The sequence below is a fragment of the Phasianus colchicus genome, chromosome 6 (assembly GCF_987193195.1).
Source record: "Phasianus colchicus chromosome 6, bPhaCol1.hap1.1, whole genome shotgun sequence".
In the NCBI taxonomy this organism is placed as follows: Eukaryota; Metazoa; Chordata; class Aves; order Galliformes; family Phasianidae; genus Phasianus; species Phasianus colchicus.
Genome location: NC_143441.1, coordinates 8,390,967 through 8,408,115, shown reverse-complemented (window position 1 = coordinate 8,408,115; position 17,149 = coordinate 8,390,967). Strand labels below are relative to the sequence as shown.

Here is a 17,149-nt window from a genome sequence, read left to right as displayed (position 1 = left end):
CTGTAATTGTTCAGCAGGGGGTCAATGAATGTCAATGGGTGCCATATTTTCTTCATGGAGGGATTCCAGACACACACATCAGACATCATTTGATCAGACTGCCTCTCTGCTGCCATCTGTCACACGGCAACAACATGTAGCAGAATATTGGTGGAAAGGTTCAACCCCCTGCTGCCATACAACCAATGTCTGCCTCTGGTATTGTGGGCCAACAATAAAAAATAGGAGGCATTACTTTTGGAGCAGCCATCGTATTTTGAGGTATAGATCACGCTGCTCTGGGTGCTGTACTTTTAATTTTAAACAAATGCACTGCTCATGTTGTGGCCCAGATAAACAAGCCCAAGCCTAAGATGTTCTCTATTTATTTGTGGTTTATAGAGGTAGTGCAGGGCTCGGCAGCTTGCTTTGCAGAGTTCCCTCTGCTTCTCTGCTAGTGTTTCCCACCAGCACCAGGGGTGGGAAGCTTCAGGATCAAGAAGCTAGCATGGTAACTAAGCACGTTTAGTTAGCGTGAAAGCTGGATGCTGCTCTGCTGAGGTTTTGTCTCAAGTAACTGTTTTTCCTCCTCTAAAATCTAAGCCGGTAATACAGTCACATCTTTTTATCAGCTGATTAAAGTTGTCATTATAAAAATTTCTAGAAGAAAAAATATGGCAATGAAAATATGTAGGTTGTAGTAAGTTGTGTTTGCCTGGCAATTCTTGAGTATGTTTTCACTTGAGAGTAACTTTTAAGGAGCTGTATCCTAGCTTGCTTCTCAACAGACACTTTTTTTTTTCTGATGTTCTCCAGAGACTCTTCCTTTTTCTTTCTCACTGATGTTTAGCAGTGTCTGGATATCAGGCTCCTGTGCATAATGGTGAGAGCTCCAGCTTACTGTAGTTGTTTTTCTGTGCATCAGTATATGAATTTGTCTCTGTGCTGCAGAGCTTCTTTGGGAGTTAGTCTGAGCATCTCTGGATGAAGATTCTGAGTAAATGCTTATACTCGTATTTGAATGGAGCCTTGTAATCAGAAGGGAGATTTAAATCCAAATGATAGCTGGGAGCTATCCTTTGGTCCTGACTAATCGTTAATGCAATTGGAACCTTCTATGCCCATGCAGGCCTTAGCAGAATCTCCTGCTATTTTATAGAATTTTTCTTATTGTTCTAACCCTGGGGGTCTCGTTCTGCCACAGTGATAGCATCGTGTTTTCTGCAGTACATGGAAAGTTGGTAATGCGTTTCCTTTTCAGTTTCTGTGTGACTTCACCAGTTGTTGTGTTTATCTGGGTGAATGCAAAGAACAAAAATTAGTAGTCACACATGCTCCTTTCAGTGTGGTATAATAAAGTAAGCCTTAACAAGTGGGAGATGGATTTTCAACAGAGGGAAATACTGCATTCCTGTCCTAAACTTCTTTGCTGATGTACTTACTCTACGCTTCTTTCTTCCACCTCATCTTTAGAAATGTGTGGTAGGCTTTTTCTCCTTTACAGCTTGCTTTCTGAACCCATAGCCACAGACAGCATCTCTTCTGCTGCTTATTTTCTCCTGTGCTTGGCTTCAGAGGGACCAGCAGACTGACAGTACATTTTCTTTGGAAAGGGTTCTCTTATTAGGATCTTGCTAACTGTTCCTCTAGTGCTGGTTGTTTCCTCTCCATGGTTTGCAGTGTGTTTTTTCTTTTTTTTCTTTTCTTAAAAAGCAATAGGAGTGTTTGAGACTTGAGTATGAAACTTTTGTTATAGTATATTTCCTAAATCTAAGGCCTTGCCCACTGAAAAGGGAAGAAATCTTAAACAAATACCAAGCAGTAGTAAAATGTTTGGCAAAGATAAATGCTGATATAAACTTAGGGAAATTAGATTTTATGAGAAGTGTGTTAAACTGAGATTAAATATTTTCATGAAGGAGGTTGGCTAATGTACTGTGCTGGTACTACTCTGCAATGGATGTGTGCTTTGGCTTTAAATTTACTCCTGAATGAATGCAACTGGCCCTTGTGCCTCAATACTCAAAAGCTTACAGAAAAAAAAAAAATATATATATATATATGAAAGGATTAAATGGACGAGCTGTAAGAATGATTTCTTTCTTATGCAGTCACAAAGGATCCCATGAGCTCAAGTTGCTCATGGGATTAAGAAGCTACTGGTAAAAAAAAAATTCAGGTGCTTATGCAGAATGACAATATCTGGTGTTAGAGGCCTTTTAGATCTCTTTAGCTTACTTGTCTTCTCAACTGTGTGAGTATTTCTAAGGCTTATGCATATGAAGAAATATTTTCAAATGAGAATTGTTTTCACTGAAAAATAGTCTCTTTAGTGAAAGAAAGATCGCCTCTGTTTTGAAATAACCTGAGCCTGTGATAGAAAGCTGTTCACTTTTAGTTCAATTTCAACACTTATCTGTTTTCCAGTGGGTAAAATAGATAAACTTAATTATGCTTCCAGGTTTTTTTGAGCATCTTTCCTGTACAATAGCTTTCGTCCGGTTTGGATGTTACTAAAATGTCAAATTCATAATTAACAGTTCTTTAAATTCCATTGTTTACGTACCAGTGTAGTACTAAGTTCAAATTCATTTGAGACTGGGTTTAGCAGTCATTATCTAACATGATGAAGATTAGGAAATAAATGTTTGCTATGACTCTTGAGGTTTCTACTTCTCCTTCTGCCCATGTAACACAAGGGATCTTTCCTCACTCAATTACTGTAAATATCTTTGTATTCTGTGAGGTATTATTTCTAATTTCTTGAGGCACTGAAATACAATGTGATGTGATTATTCACACAATCGCTCTAATTCAGCCATTGTTCACCTGCTTTTTTTTTTTTCATTTTCCTTTACTAAAAAAGCCCTCAAATTTACTTTTTTCTTTTTCAGTGTCATACATATTACATCATTTATTTTTACCTGAAATTCATTAATACATCATCGTGTCTCAGTGCTAGCAACTGAGCTCTGTACGCTGTTAATTTGCCTTGAAACAATCAGTTTCCTGAATGCTGTAGAATAGTTTTGTGAGAGCGTTAGTCTTTATATATTTGACTGTTCTGATGCAGTAATATTTGTCTAGACCATCTCTTACATAAATTCTTCCCTAATACTTTTCTTTACTGGAAAGCCAAATTTTCATTATCTCTGACACCCACCCGGGAAGTTGCTGTCATTAGTTTAAATAGAAATGTTATGCTTTGGCTATGTGTTTCTGCTGACAAATGCTAGTTCTTGTTTTCAGTGCAAGCATCACTATTCGTTAAACATTAAGCTGTTGAGCAGAAGTCCCTGTGTGGTGACTGAATTGCCATCGGTGTGCCAAGAGAATGTACAGACCAGTGCTGAACCAAGACCAATGCCAGTTGTATTCATGTGTCAGGTGATGGCTTGCAGTGCCTGTGCTAACATGGAACCAGGTGATCCCAGTGTGCCTCTTTTTCCTGGATGTTTGCACTGTTTTGCTTTCACAGCTTGTTTAGATGGCAGAGGCAGTAGCAATTATTAAGCTGCCCAGTGGGCTAGCAGGATAAGTGTCCCCTCTCAGTCATTAGTAGCTTTTCTCCCTTGGACTCATCCCTTTCTGTGAAGGCCTCTGGTGCAGACGGCACCTTTAGATGACTGATTGTTGATGCCGTGGGTTTGATTCAGCCCAGCTCAGTTAAGACACCCTGGGGTGCTGGTTCTACATCTGAGCACCCTCATGTTGGCAGTCCTTTCCTTTTGCCTGACTGGAAGTTGTCCATGCTCCAGTGTGAGCCCAGTGCCTCCGGTCCTTCCAGCACTGAACACCTGGGGGAAAAGTCAGCTTTCACCTCCTGTGCCACACAATAGGCAGCTGTGTTCAATGCTCAGATCTTCCCTGAGCCTTCTCAAAGCAAAGCAGAGGCCTCTCCCTCACGCTGCCCTGGGATGCCGCGTGCCTTGGGCCCTCCCCAGCCCTGGGATGGGCCCATAGACTGATGGATGAAACATGAAAATGGTGAACCCTGCTGCTCACTTCAGCTTTGCCTGTCCAGGTCAGGAAGAAGCCTCGGAAATGACATCAGATTTTACGTTATTTTCCCTGCCTGCATTGAAGCTGCTTCTCTATTTCTGAGCTACTGGTCAGTTGAACTACATTTGAACTCTTGATCCTGTGTTCTTTTACAAACGGGTCCTTCTTCAAGCAATCCTATGCACTTCCTGATCTATCTCAGGAGCAGTTTTTATCTTTCTTTGTCCTTTAGTAGGAATAGAGGATGTTTTCAGAGTCTCTCTTCGATTGATACATCACTCACCATGTCCTTCTTCCAGCACGGGCACGTAGATGTTAGAAATGTTATCTGAGGAACTGCACAGTTATTATCAATAATACAAGTAAAGTAATTTCTGCAGTTATATTATGCGTGCCCATGACTTCAGAGGAAGATGCTGGTAGCATGGCAATGGTTGAACCTTCCCGCTAATATTCCATTATATTTTCTTGCCATGCAATTGATAGCAGCAGAGGGGCAGTGTGACAAAATGGCATCTGACTGGAATAGGAGGCATTACTTTTGGAGCAACCTTCATATTATGTCCAAACAATTATTCTTCAGTACTTTTTAGGCAAAAAGCTGAGTAATTCTCTTTAGAGACGAAGAGAGAGGAAAAGGTTTGCCTTCCAAACACCACTCTGAAACTTTTTTTAGACTTGGTAAATAACAGCTGGTTGCTTTCGTATTTTATTTCCTGAAATGAGTTTTTCGTTCCATCTTTATATATATTTTTTTGTTTTTACAAAGAAAGACCTCTATTATGCATATTATTTAGCTGTAATTGTTTTAATTCTTTTTTGATATTGAGTGATTCATTAGCATATAAGCAAATTTAACTTGGACTGCTAATTAATGTAGATAGGGAAATCAGATATGCGTTCTCCTATTGCTTGTTTTCTTAGGGAAAATCAGTATTTCTTTGCTGATAAATTTATTTAGGCTACCTATTTAATAATTTACTGAAGTCTCTTCAGCTACTATGATTTGACTCTTGAGCAAAATGTGAATCACTCATAACTGTAAGTATTTGTTCTCATTGACAAGCATTTGTAGGTTTTGCTTTTCCCAATTTCTAGGTCTCAGCTGAATATTTTGAACTTCGATATATGATGTTGAAATCCCCTCCTGCCATTAAAGTGTGATGTGTCCCTTCTTTTTCTTTCTCACTTTTAATCTGTGCTCCACTTATTGTTTTCTTCAAATAGATTGTCATTTTTTTCTTGTCATATTTCTGAATCTATTAGTTAATTTCAATTAATTTCTTTAGTTTGTACTAGACAGAGTCACATTTAAACTATAGTTAGTTTTCCTCTTGCTCATAGGTGCCATGAATCAGGTAAGCACTGGTGGCATAATTGCTTCAAATGTTTTCTCTTTATTAAGAATTAATTTTTGAATACCGCTTCCCCCGGCTTTCAAACACCTATTGCCATAATTTGTGTGCATAATTCAGCAGATCAGTGCGGATTTGTATACATAATTATAAGCATTTTCAAGTAAGAGTTGACAAATATTTGTTTCTTATGAGCAAGTAGGCAGTTTCATCACTTGAGCCATCTTGATCCCTTTGTAATGCTTCTAAATGTTCATGTTGTGCTGTTTTATTCCTTGGTATTTTTAAGGTAGTGGAACTGGAAGCCAGCAAAAATTAGAGAGGAAACCTATTATTGTTTTATTGACTTAGAGACACTCTGCATTTATATTCTTTTTTATGGAAAAGGTCACTTGAATCAGTAGTGAATACTTCAGAAGATTATTTTGCGTTATCAACTCTGCTTATTTGAATAGCAATTTGATTTGGATGAAAGTCCCTTAATTGGAAGAGCATGCATTTGCAGCAAGCTGCAATATACATTGGAGAGTTCCAAGAAGAGAGCTCTCTTCTAGTCTGACGATCAAGAACTGATTGACAGAACTAGGATTGCATCTTCCAAAGTGTGATTAAAGAAACACACAACAGGACTGCTTAAACATGTACAGGGGCGATGCAAAAGAGAAGACAGTATAGTATTTAGAAGATAAAGTAGAGGGGGGGTAGATTTAAGTAAGAAGGATTCAGATTTAACAGTAAGAAACAGTAAGAAATAGCAGTTGTTATAATGAATGAAGCACAAGGATAACTTGCCTAAGGATGCTATGGGAGTTTCAGTACTGAAGTTGTTAAAAGTGGAATCATAGACTGACCCAGGTTTAAGACAGCACATGACTTCTGAAGCAAGAGATGGATTAGATCTTTTCTTAAAAGCCATTACAGCCCTATTTTCTATGCTTGCTCTTCTCTTAGAATGCAAACTTGCTCATACTACTGTATGTAGGTCGCTCTGAAAGTAACGCCTCCTACTTATTTCCGTGGAATATACGGTAGATACAGAGCACGATAACAGTTTGATAGAGCAAATTCTCAGCTACAAGAAACTATTTTTCAGTGTCGTCACCACTATTAATTATGCATGTTTGCTGGCAATGGACAAGAGTCTGCGTGCTGTGCTTGTAAAAGTCTGCACCAGTGGAGGTGACTCATGGTCACTGTCAGCACAGCTGAAATGCACCACCTACTACCTCACTGTGCTCACATCCACTGTTCGATCCTCCAGAAATGTTCAGCAAGAATCCATTAGTGTCAACGAGTGCAATTTTTTCCATATGGAGGAATTCAGTGACACACCTTTTGCATCATAGGCACATCCATGTCAGGTGCCACTTGGTCAGTCTGTCTCTCTGCTGCCATCTGTCACACAGCAACAACATGTAGTGGGATATTGGTGGGAAGATTCAGCATCTACTGCCGTACCACCAACATCTGCCTCTCATATTGTGGACTGACATAATCAAATAGGAGGCATTACTTTCAGAGCAGCCATCTTACATTTCCAGAAAACATAATTTTGTAAAAAGCCTGGAGTGAGGTTTCTGCCTATTTTCACTCAGCAGTACAAGGTTAGTTTGTTTTTCAAACTCTTAAAACCACTGACACCTTCAGAGTATTTATATTGCTGGCAGCAATAAGGGTTTTGTTCTGTGAGTCTATGATTCCTTCTGAAATAGTCTTCCTAAGTCTGATTCACCTCAGTTTTAGGTTGGATACCCACTTTCAATTAGCTGAGATTGCTGTCCACATACCTACTATAGCTTATAGCGAGAGATGCCACTTATCCTACGCTCAGAATGTTGCTTTAAAAGAGTAACATCACTTCTGAGACAAAATAAAGCTTTTCAGGCAGATATTTGTTTCCTATGTATCAAATTCACTGAACTAATTTCATAACTTCTGTACCTTTGAAGAAGGAATAAAGCCATATGAGAGTAATACAGGTCATGCAAAATCTGTGATACTGCTCACTGCTTTGAAATATGTGCCTCTGCTTTTCTCCTGATTACATGAAATAGGTTAATGTGTAAACCTGATTTTTTTCACAACTGTGACGTTCACATTCACTGTGAAATACAGGATCATACAATTTTAAATGGAATCCAATCACAGAAATTTGTTATTGTGTATTTGAAACTAGTACTAACAGATACTCAGCTCTCCTAATAGAACAGACTTTGCTGAGATGGAAGAGGTTTTCTAGTCCCGTCCAAGTTCAGCTCTTTGTAAAATAACTGCCACTGATAGCCAACCTGCTCTAAGAAGTGTTTGTCTCTATTACGAGTGTTTCCAAAGTATTTGTTGCTCTAGCAGTTTGATGAAGGAAGCATATACAACTCTCCAGTTGATAAGTGTGTGGCAGTAAATCCACTGGGGGTGTGACGGAGGATCATAAAACACAGCCTCTGTAGAGCAGTATGATTGGATCCTTATGAGAAAGATGGAGTTCAGCTCATATCTCAAGCTGTGATTCCTTAAACTTTTTTTTCTGGAGCTGTTCCTCCCTCTCTTATTGCAAAAGAAGAGTTATTTGAAGAGCACTCATCTCCTTCAGTGCACGCTTGTATTTTTGAGAAGCAGGATGGGATTTCTCCTGCCCACTGTTCAGGAATGATTTCCATCTTTAGGTAGGCAAGCACCAAATACAGCCACCTAAACCAAGAATTTCTACGTGCCGATGGAGATTTTCACTTAAAGTCAGGTTAAAGACTTCTATAGTGTTTCCAGATTTTACCAGCATCTCACGTTCATGTCTGTATTTCTTGTTCAGTCCAAATTTACAGTGAAGTCAAAGGGGATTTAATAAATCAGTTCTTTTCCTGGGACAAAAAGTATCACTAGTTAATAAGATTCAGTATGTTGGTATTGCAGGAAGGCTCAGGGGATTTTTTCCAGACTAGAAATTAGTAACAGTGAAAAAGAACTTTAAGAAAAGTGGCATATATAGTGGAAGGTAATAAATATACCTTACAATCCATTACCCTTGAACAGACAGCTCTGAAATGCAGTAATAAAGTGTTTCATTGTAGAAAGGTTTGTGACATTACACTTGTTTTAGTGCTGGACAATGAGAAATTATACTGGGGAAAAATACAGGGATGGAAAGAAAACAGAATGTAGTACATTAGCCTTCCTAAGTGTCATTACATCTCTTAAAAAAAAAACAAGTATAGTCTTTGTCTCTATTAAACTTTGAAATAATCAGTTTACAGGGAATAAACGTTTTTTTTCTGTTTTTCTCAAAGAATCTTATTTGATAGTCATCTATAAAGTGATAGAATTATGTAGTAAATGTACTGCAATATTAACACAGGGTTTTATCCATAAAACTTAACTTTCTTTTCCATAGCTGCAGCAGGATCTCGTCGCTACTAATCAAGACCAGCTTCTCTTCCAAATAACTTTCTGATTTGCTTTCTAAGCTCCATAGGGTGCACCTCAGGCTTGTTTAGGAAATGGAGCTGGATTTCTGTCTGTGGCCAGGTTTTTCAGGATTGAGGCAGCTGGCTTTGTGTGCAGTGTACGTGGTTGTTCCTGTGTTACAGCTGTATCTATTCCTCTAAAGGAAAGAGGGCCACAGATAAAACCCTGACTGCAAAATCATGTGAAAGTTTTATGGTGTTGACCTGAGCCGTGTCTCGCTTGTAGTTTGAATGCCAAAGATCAATTCAGGGCAAATTCCATTTACTAGTATGGTATCAAAGTGCACAAAGGTCCTTTTCCACCAGAAGTGTCTGTGCCATGCCCAGCTGTAGGTTGATGCCAACTGCTGAGGTGGCACAAACCTATTTTCCACCATGGTTAAGCATGAGGATTCCTCCCTGTATCACTAGCCAAAGCCACTTATTTAAACTGCATAAGCTCGCCTTTTTGGCTTTATCAGCAGGGAATTAGGGAACTAAAGGGGAGACAATGGACTGTCCTATAGTCCTTCATGATTATGAATCCTTGTCCTTTTTTCCCTACGTTCTTTTGTTAATTCTGTTCCGCTCTAAGGTGTCACCAGGCTTTGTGGAGACCAATACTGTACCTGTTTCCATAGTAACAAAGACTTCAAAAGATGGAATGAGCCGCAGATTAAAAAAAGATCAAGGTGTAAACAAAATAAAAGTGAATGACAGAGACTCAATATTTGATGCCAAAGGTTGTGTGGCTCCTTCTTTGCAGTGACCCAGGCTAATCCGAAAGTGATGTTGTGTTCATATCAAATGCACTAAAATGTGCCCTTCCTAGCAGTCCAAGTCACCACAGCTTCTGTGCTGACTCTTTCCCTCTGCTTTGGTTCTGTTTCTTTACTATTTTAGTCTCTTTTCTGCTTAAGCTCAAGGGTCCAGGGGTATCTGGAGGTGTAAAATTTCATGTCATCAGTCCTACCGCCCAGCCCAGTATAATCCAAATGCAGGACGTGCTTGACAAATTGATGCAGCTCCTTTCAAAGATACTTATTTACACCATCTAAGTATTACTTGGCAGTGCGTTGGCAATCTTTTCTTGTTGAAGTCTGCTTTACATCAAATATACATACAGTTAGCAGCAATATGCCTGAATATTGTAACATTCTACAGTGGTTTGTTGTTTGGGTGTTCTTTTTAGTTCTGTTTTGGAGAGTTTCTTCTGAAATATTTCTACTTGTTTTGAAATATTTCAGAAGAATTGATTAGCATTTTGCCTTGGTGCTCGAAATACCTAAGCTGAGGAGCATTCTGTCTATACAGTGTATGCTGGAACATTCCTGAAAATCATTTTTGGCTTTGCAGGAGCATGGTGTTATCTGGAATGACTATGAAGTTCTTTAAAATATGAAGCGCTACACGTCAGTGTCTGGTGCTGGGGTGAAAATGTTTCCTATTAGCGTGCCCAGAATCCCTGAGAGAGTATTGGCGTCTCCACATGAGAGGATAAATGCTCTTGTGCCAGGAATCCAGCTCTATTTCAAGGAAATGAGTTGGTGATGATTTTGCCCACTATTTCTGGAAATTGCTCTGGCGGTCACCTCATCAGTCAGCTTCAGAAGCTGTGGGAGCTCCCACGTCTCAGGGCTGTGTGGACTCTCCAGCTGAGACCTCCCAGGCACATACACGCGTATCTCAGAGTTAAAACGTAGTTCTTTATGGCTAAACAGCCTCTAAATCCCCCCCCTTTTTTTTTTTTTCCCTCCAGATGGTAATGTTTGTGTAATCAAGCATTTGGCAATGTTGGCATAAGTAACCATGCCCCTTTTGGAGTATTTTCAAAACAAACACACAGTGAATGTGGATAGGGTGATCCGGAGTCATTGTTTTTCTGGGAAAGGATGGGTTTTTGTTTGCTTGTTATGTTTGCTCCTTTAATGAAGCTCAGCCCTCAGTGGTAGTTTCTGCCAAGACTGCCATTGAGATTCGTGAAGGGTATTCATTCTGTCTCTTCTACATAGGAATGGGTATCTTTAGCAAAGGGAAAGATCATTAAAAAGCATTGGGTGTGACAAAGTTGGATCTAAACTTGACCTGGCTTAATCCTGTTCTGTAGTGATTGCCCTACCAAGGCTGGGAGATTGGGTTTGATTTGTACCTTTGTCACAAAAGGCTGGGTTCGTCTGTGGGCAGAGGGGTTAAAACAACTGATAACAAGCTTTTTTCATACACCTATGGGCTAGCACTTCATGCACACTGGTAAAAATGACAGGAAGTGTGAAGAAGTGATTGGGAGACCTCAGACTTGTATTACTTGCTGCAGAGCTTCATCAACATAAAGTTGGATTCAGCTCTTCACAGAAGTTGAAGGAAAGAATAGAAGTTAGATGACAAGTACCTTATGGATTTAATGAACTCTGAAACACAGGTAAAGTTCTCAGCACTGTGTGTCCAGTATATCTCAGCCCATTCTAGGCTGCCAGTTACTTCCTATGTTTCTTAAAATGAGAAAACTGTACAGTATCAAGGCCCTCAGTGTAATGACTGTTGGCATGTTGCAACTTCCAAATGACTTACTGTAAATTAGTTATTAGATTACTTTAAATGTATTCTGAGGTGAGCTGTCTGGCTAAGTTAAACTTGGATGCCTTAAAGAGCAGAAACCACACTGACTTGAAGTATATTTTGTAGATTGTTCTTGGAAGGAGAGAGGGCCAGGGGAAAGGTGTCAACCAAAAGCACGGGAGGAAAAAATTTGACAGCTGAGTTTCACAGATCATTCAGTCTCACATATTTTTAAATACTGGCAATCTCTTAGGAATGCTACTCAACATTTTTTAATCAAGAATGTGTAGAGTTTCTTTAGGGAAAAAAATTTCATGCTTCGCTTTTCTGTTGTTTTTTTTTTTTTTTAATTCCAAAAAAGCCCCAGTTCCTGATGTCCAGTTGGACCTAAAAAGCAGTTCTTCATCACCCCACTGACTAGTTAAGGGTATGTTACACAGCAGTACTTTCTGTTCTTGTATGTGTGTTTTTGGCCACTGATATATGTATATCAGTAAATATATATATATATATGTTTACTTCCATCAGAACTCAGTCACCTCACTCTTTAACAAACCTGCTTTAGATTTGAAGGCTTTATTCCTGCCTTGTTTAAGTGGCTTGTGTAGAAGCCAAGCCTGCTAAATATGACTCTATAACCACTCAAATTTCAGTGCATTTGGTATTTTACTCCTAATTTAAGGGTTGTAGCTTTATCCTAATTAACATAGATCAACTTGGTCTTTACAGGAAGCTTCAATCAGCTGCATTCTTTGGGTTCAAAAAAAAACATTGAGTCAATTTTGTTTTAATTTTTCACTGCAGAGTACTAAGTATGTCCGTATAAAGTCCTAAGTGAATAGAGGAAACAAAACAATGAAACAGTAATTACTTTGTCCTTTGACCCTATGAAGTACTCAATCCCAGGAAAATTTTAGTCTGTCTCCTTGGACAAAGATGGTTAGATAAAACGAAGATAGAAGAACAGTCTGAACTGAGTCTGCAATGCTCTTCAGTCTCATTTTTCATCTTAATTAAGTTATTAAAGTCACATGAACCTCATGAATTTTCTTCTACATGTAAGGGAAAAGGGTCAATGAAACAACCTGTGGCTTTGAAGCTTGTGAAGGAGACAACGTACTTTGAGAAGTGGAGATATTAATTTTAGCCATTTTTTTTTTCTGCTAACACTTCAATCCCTTTGTGGCGAGGGTGGCTATTTGCACAGCTCGAGGAAGTCAGCTGTACGCATCCTTTCCAGCTCCTCCTCCTGCCCAGGTGGCTTTATTTTGCAGGACGCTAACTTTTAGGAGATCTTAGAGACTGTCTGACACGAACAATAATCCATTTGACACTGAATTTGATATGCAAGGTATAACAGCCATCTGTAGGAAACAATGGCAGGTTCTGCATTTCTTGCTAGTGAAAACAATTAACTTAATATCTCTGAACATGTCATTAGCTAGCTCTCAAGTTAAAGGGCTAAACATTGTGAATATGTGCAGAACAACCATTAACCACAGTGCTTGTGCCTGCCTTGAAAAAATATCCTATTATGTCATCCTAGAGGGAAGCAAACAAGAGTGCACTGAATGTTTGATGCATTATGTAGCACGAGGAGTATTTTTCCTTGACAGTTATAATCTCCGTGCGCTGTCTTGAATGCCTGAGAGGATTGCCTTGCTGTTAGCACACATGGTCAACAATGCCGCTGTAGCTCTTGGAAATAAACATGTCACTAGGCAGAACAAAACAAGGCAGTTTTTTTTTTTTTTTCTCCCCAGCTCTCCTGGAGAGTCAGTGACATTTTACAGAATTTTTATCATTATGGTGTTCTGGCTGATGGTGTATCGCTGAGATCCCTTAATCATTATGTATCTGTGGCAAAGGCAGTGGTAAAGTGAGGTGAGATGTGCATTGTGGAAGGTGCTGCAGATCACATTCTTTTTTTTTTTTTTTTTTCCTGCAGGAGGGCTGCTATTCTTTTTATCTACTGTTACAATGGGGATTGCACAGCTATAGTGACCTGCTCCAAGGATCTTGTCTAGCATAGTCTTAGAGGATGCTGCAGCGGGAATAATCAGGTCCTTGAACTTGGCAGTTCTCCCTGCTATTAACCTCCTGTATCCGCTGTGCAACTTCAAGAGGTTATTTTTCATACTTGCATGTTTTTGACTACCTAATTTAGAAGATCTAACGCACCTGTCTTCAAAATAAAGGACATTTTACAATACCCAAAATTACATGGCAGCCAGTGCCTGATCTCGTGTTAACGGGGCCCATTAGTACTTTGGCCAGGATTCCCTGCATTGGGTTCTCTGTCTTAAGGCTGCATTCTGCCATAGACTGATTCTGTTTTGAAGAGCTGCATCGAGACATCTTTTAATGCTGCCCTGCTTCCCTTCCTTTATTTTCTCCTGAATTCAGCCAGTGCTACAACTCCATCCTTAAACTCATCTTGCCCCCAAATACACTTCACAAAGAGACTACTACAGACCTTTGGATTCATTCTTGCCAGTTTAGTTGCTTGTTTTTTTGTGATTGTGGGATTTTTTTTGTTTTGTTTTGGTATTTTTTGGAGGGGGGAAGAAGAGGGGGAGATAGAAAGGGGTCAATTATTTTTTATTTAGAAGCTGTGATGGGGATTTGTCAGTTGGAGACACTCCTCAAATGGCCTTGTGTCAACTAACCAGCTGACATTTATTTTTGTGCTTAGATCCTATTGCCTGTACTTCTTAGAAGATCAAATTATTAGAATCAAATTGTGCCATCCCATTTTTCTTTTCTTTTCCAACCTCTAGATTTGAGTAAGATTGGAACAGGAATGCAGAGGAAGGGGGTTGTCTTGGAGAGCAAGTCTTCAAGCAGTGCTTAGGGAGAAGGCAATGAACCTATTTTGAGGTTTGGTCCTAAATATTGGATCCTTTGAGCTACCTATTTCAAACCTCCCATCCAAGCCAGAAATGCAAGAATTTCGGAGTTTTCTTCTGGGTTCATCTTTTTTATGGTAGCTGGGTTCTGTTCCTTTGAAAATTTTTTCTTCCTCAGACCTCACTGACTTTGGTTATTTCAGTTGCTGATAGTCAGGCTTTGTGAGGCTTATCAGTCTTTTATGTGCCCTTTAATTATTGTATATGGCATTTTTCTATTTGGGAAGCATGGAATGTAATACCAAAAAGCTGATGCTGCATTTGTTATCTGTGGCGTGTCTATAAAATGGAACTATGAGAGCAGAAAAAAAGAGAATTAAAAGACTTTCTGACTTTTCCTCTTCTTCCTTGGTCATTTGCTTTCTGAAATGACAAGCTGTGCTTCTGTGAGCAAATAGCACAGTACGTTCAGGTGGAAGCTTAATCAAAGACTTGTAATATCTGTAGCAACAGAAAAATAAACAAATCTTTGTGAGAAAAGCTTGTGCCCCAGGAATCTGTCATGTCTCGGTCTGTAAACCTCACTCAGTCTTCTTCTGTCTTGCAGAAAATAATACATTGCAGTGGCTCAGGTGTACTACCTTGGTCCAAATATCTGTGTACTCTGTAGTAAATGTGAGAATGCTGGCAATAAAGCCTGGCTTTTATGTAGTCTTAGGGACCAGTTTTGGCCTTAGATACTTCATTTTACCCGCCTATCTGTTTTATTTGGAAGCTGGATGAACAAGCATAAAATTGTACCAACTGGTCTGTATTCTTCAAACTTAGTAAATCAAACTTCTGTATGTGCACTTGTGCACTTCTTTCATAGAGAGTCTGCTACATAAAGATGCCAATAATTCTTTCTCCTAATTACCACTTCAGCATGTTGGGTTGTTAAACTACAATAAAGATAGATCACAAGCTAACAGCAGGGCTGTACATCAACCCTAGCCCCTCCAAGATTACTGGGATGTTCCTGATGTTTCCCATGAGTAAAATTGCATTTACATACTTGTCTGAGATTCAGTTTGTGAGGCTGCAGATGTTTCAGTTCAGATATCCCTATGCTTGCCTGTGGATGTCATCTTTCTCTTTGCATGGATTAGGTCCACTTTAGTAATTGTAACCTGATGGAAGCTGTTGCAGGGAGGTGGGGAAGAGCCCCCGAAAGCAAATGATCTCAATTGCCTCCTCTCTGAGGAACTATCTAAAAACAGCTCTGATCATTTTTCTCCAGTTGTAATTCCTTTTCTCTTTTAACCCACTTCCTTCCCCACAAAATATTACGGAGAAACAACACTGCTACTATTGATTCTTTTGAGCTCATGTTAATGACACAGCTCCTTCCTCCGGTGACTCCATACTATAGTTGTTAGTCAAATGCCATGGCTTATGAGCATACGGTCTTTCTTCATTGCCAGAAAGCAGTAATTGGCAGCAAAATACCAGTAGTACACCCTAGAGAGAAATTTTTCTTGAAAGTGAAAATGCTGTTCTCCTTTTCCATGCTAAGAATTGCTGGAGTGCATATGTACAACTGTATAAAGCCTTCCTTTACAACAGCCATTCCATTTGTAATCCTCTCTTGGCTATAATGCTACAGGAGCTTGGATTGCAGTGTACCATTTTTAGCACTTATCGCATAGCAGCAGACAGCTGGGTTTTTACATTACAAAATAGTCACTACTACAGCAGTGGCTTAGATGGCACTGAGGTACTGTCCATAATGTATGATCTTGAGCAATGTCTAGTAGCCAGAATAAAAGTCCATTTGACATCTCAAAAGACTAAATGCAGCTGAATGGGCTTGTTAAAATGGGCTATAACAAGTGAAGCATGTCGCAGAACCAGGAAAATACATTTGCTCTTGGGCAAGCTTAATTACCTTCCTTACAGACTACTGCTGGGTTTTAGAGCATAATGTCACAAAACTAAAGCAGAGAACACAAAATGGGGTACCTAGCCCATCTCTCTGCCTGAAAGTTGCTCAATTAGCTGTATCCCAAGACGGGGACCATATAGCCTCATAATGAATGCTTGACCAGTGTGCACTTTGTTATTCTTTCGCTTTGTTACTCATTTTTAGCAGTAGCTTGAGTGAACAATTTTTTATTTTTATTTTTTAAAATATTTTGGGATTTAATGACATTTTGCAAAAAATATTTGGTTTTTCATATCAGACTTAGTGCAAATGTAAGCTATCTCCTTAAGACTATTTGCTTTATTTCTGCTCATCATTAGTCAGCCAATTAAAGCAACTAAAGCAGTGTGGCTGATCATTCTTAGTTAAATAAAAAAGTGAAATAGTTTTGGCTCAGAAGTTCTCAAACAATTAGTACAAGAGGCATTCTGTCTGAATCAAAGGAAAGAAGAATCTAAATCTCTTACAATACAAGTGAAACTCCTAAATCCAAAATTGTTAGTTTTGTAGTGGAAATGCTAAGTCAAGGCTTGAAGCAGTGATGGAGCACCTGGTGGGAATGTAGGGCCAACCCAGGGGAGCGCAGGAGTATGCAGTGCACCTGAGTGATGAGAAGGGGTGGAGCCTTCCCAAACCTCATTTAAGGGCTGGCAATGGAGGCGAGGGTATCTTCCTGGGGATCTCAGCTTACGTGAGGCTTTTTGGAGGTAAGCAGCTTCTTTCCTTTATTTCTGTGCCTTTAACTGTTGTGTTTGAGCAAATTCTCCCTTGCTCTAGCATGGGATCTTGCTGCTCTGTGCTTTCCATTGTGTTGCAAGCATGTAATACTTAGGGGGTGTTACTTTTGGAGCAACCTATTTATCTCCATGGTAACTACAACTGATACAAAGAGAACAGTATTTGATGGAACAAATCCTGAGCTATAACACTGTTTTCAATGTAGTCACCACCCTTGGTTATGCCTTTTCCTCAGCGGTGAACAAGAGCCTGCATGTTGTGTTTTTAAAA

The 17,149-nt window shown here is 39.3% G+C and overlaps 1 protein-coding gene across 3 annotated transcripts in view; it reads left to right on the top strand.

The window, feature by feature from the left end:
* STAC (SH3 and cysteine rich domain) overlaps nucleotides 1-17,149 on the top strand; it is a 254,281-nt gene that overhangs the window by 67,121 nt on the left and 170,011 nt on the right. Inside the window, exon 1 of one of the 3 annotated variants that reach the window (XM_090142343.1) lies at nucleotides 11,100-11,192. The exons of the other annotated variants lie outside the window; for them this stretch is intronic. The gene's annotated coding sequence lies outside the window, so the exon portion shown is untranslated. Of the gene's footprint in view, nucleotides 1-11,099; nucleotides 11,193-17,149 lie in introns of those variants that run through there. 3 annotated transcript variants of the gene reach the window in all.